Source organism: Ochotona curzoniae, unplaced genomic scaffold (assembly GCF_017591425.1).
Source record: "Ochotona curzoniae isolate NIBS_2020 unplaced genomic scaffold, NIBS_Ocur_1.0 contig_2599, whole genome shotgun sequence".
Taxonomy (NCBI): Eukaryota; Metazoa; Chordata; class Mammalia; order Lagomorpha; family Ochotonidae; genus Ochotona; species Ochotona curzoniae.
This window is the reverse complement of record NW_024465520.1, coordinates 16,747,842-16,750,366: the sequence shown is the minus strand read 5'-3', so window position 1 is coordinate 16,750,366 and position 2,525 is coordinate 16,747,842.

Below are 2,525 nucleotides of genomic sequence, written 5' to 3'. Positions count from 1 at the left end.
CAGAGCTCCCACACAGATGACAGAGGTTTAGGCCACCTTCAGCCGCTTTTCCTGGCTGTTACTAGGGAGCTGTGTTGGTACTGGAATAGCAGGGACAAGAACCAGTGCCCATATGGGATGTCAGCCTTACCTGCAGCTTTGTTACCTGATTCCAGCCCCGATAATGACACATCTGGCGAAAATAAATGCAGTGCCAATTCTTGTCTTCTACAAATTTCAGATAACCATTTATTGTCAAGTTGCTTTTATTTTTGAATCCAACATCATCATTAATATTGAAATGATCCCAGGATGGCCAAGGGTATAGAAAATATGGAAATTGAAGGAAAACATTTAGCTATGGGATTTTTCTTATTAACAAGTTTAATACAATGAAAATATTAATTGTACCTTTTAATATTAAAAGTACATTTTAATGCTAAAATCCATAATTCCCAATAGAATACAAATATTCATAAGTGCATTGATTAAAATATTTAAAAATCCACAGCTATAGGTAACTGACTAGGTGGCCTTGCACACAGGGAAATGCTATACTGCTGGGATAAAAGTAACCTAGAGTTGGCAGGAATTCTGTGCCTAGTTATAGCAGTATGCCAGCCTAGTTGACTATTCTATTTTTTTTTCTTTAATCTTTAAAGTTACTTGATTAAGACGGGGAACTGCAGGCCAGGACACAACGCCCCAGCTCCCAGGTTAGGAAATTGCAAATTGCGTATGGAAGGGGTGCTCTAGATATTTTAAAGTGGGGGTAACTGAGGGCATGTTTGACAGGGTAGAAATGACTTCTTGGGTCTCCCATGGACCAGGCCAGTACACTTGCTGGTAGGAGAGGGAGCTGAGCTAAAGCGATTTAAAGGGAGAGAACCAGAGGGCATGTCTGGGTCAGAACAAGGTACCTGCCCATGTAGGAGATCTGAACCGGCCTAAAGAGAATCACCTGTCACACACCGATGCATGTCAAAGCTGAGGCTTGGGGACATGTCCGGCACGGCTAGGGCACAGGAAAGAAAAAAGGAGAGAATTATCCTACCCACCTCACCTCTGTTCCTCTCTACCCTATTCAGACCCACATGGACATTCACCCTCTCAACTATGTAAAACATATTAGAAACAGGGCTAAAGACTGTTCAGAAATCATCTTTTGAAAAAGACACAGCAGGTGCAATGAGAAACACAATATGCTAGGAACATCAATGTAAGTGAAATGAAATGCAATGAATGGAAGCAAAAAAGAAGCAGGGACATGATAAACATAAATACAGTCAGTGAAATAAATACAACAATGCTGCATATGCAAGGCAGGAGCAGAGCTTCATTTGTGCCTCTTTGTTTTTGCGAAAACCACTGTTCTTTGTATTAGCCTGCCTCCATTCTCATTTTCATTTTTGTTCATTTTTTAAAAATTCTTCTAGTTAATTTTCACCATGAAACTCACCATGGTAATTATATTCAGGACTTGCAAGATATGGACACTTTATAATTGCCAGTTTTGTAATTCTATTTTCTTAGAGGATAAAAGGCAAAGAATCATTGTTTCCAGTTTTACCGTTTCAAATTTTACTTGTATAATATAGGAAACTGAACCTAAAAGAACCACTATAACATCTTTAATGAAAGTGAAACATGCAAGAATGTCCAGCCAAAGCAACAGTGGGAGAATGCAATCATTTCAGTGTTTTAAGTCTCTGGGATATCTTCTTTATGCCAGACATCTGGCTGATTGAGAAGAATGAATAATGCTGATTGTCTACAGCTGAGAATGTATTAACTATACTGAAAAGACAGTGTTAAATGGAAGTATGATTTGTAACTACATCTACTTTCCTTTTGTAAATATTCATTTTTATAGAGAATAGTTTATAAAATATTTTGACTTTTATAAAAGCAGAGGTTCCAAGGATCATCAGTTTCTGAGAAATTACTATTTTTTAGTTTTTTAATAATATATCAAAAAACAAAACTCCCATTGAGATCTCCCTGTGCTCACTTTTGAGATGAGTGTTTTCTTTTACAAGGTGTATTAAAAGTGCCCATTGATTTTCTTCAAGACTGTGAAAAGCCAATGTCAATTTCATTTCATACAATGATCTTGGAAAGCTTAGTTTTTATTCACCCCTATAGAAATTTCCTGAGAATCAAAATGGCACAGTTTACAGAGATGCAGAACCATTAGCTGTCATGAAGCAGAGACGGCATTTCAAGGAAACAGGAAGACAGGCCAATGGCAAAGGGCACCTGGGGACCAAAGGACACAAGAAAGCAGCGGAGAATAATGTACCCAGCAAAGCTTCTCTTTGTCTTTGAAAAAGAAATAAAATTTTTCCAAAATAAAAGTTCAGCAATTATGTCTATTCTAGAACGGCTGTACAAATGCTGCTTAGAGATGTTCTCTTGACAAAGAAAAGTAATAGCACCAACCAAAACCAAAAGCAAATGTGAACACCCCAGGAAAAGGAAAACAGATTACATCAAAAAAATGAACAACCATTTCTAAAATGACATGAACTAATCACCACCCATTC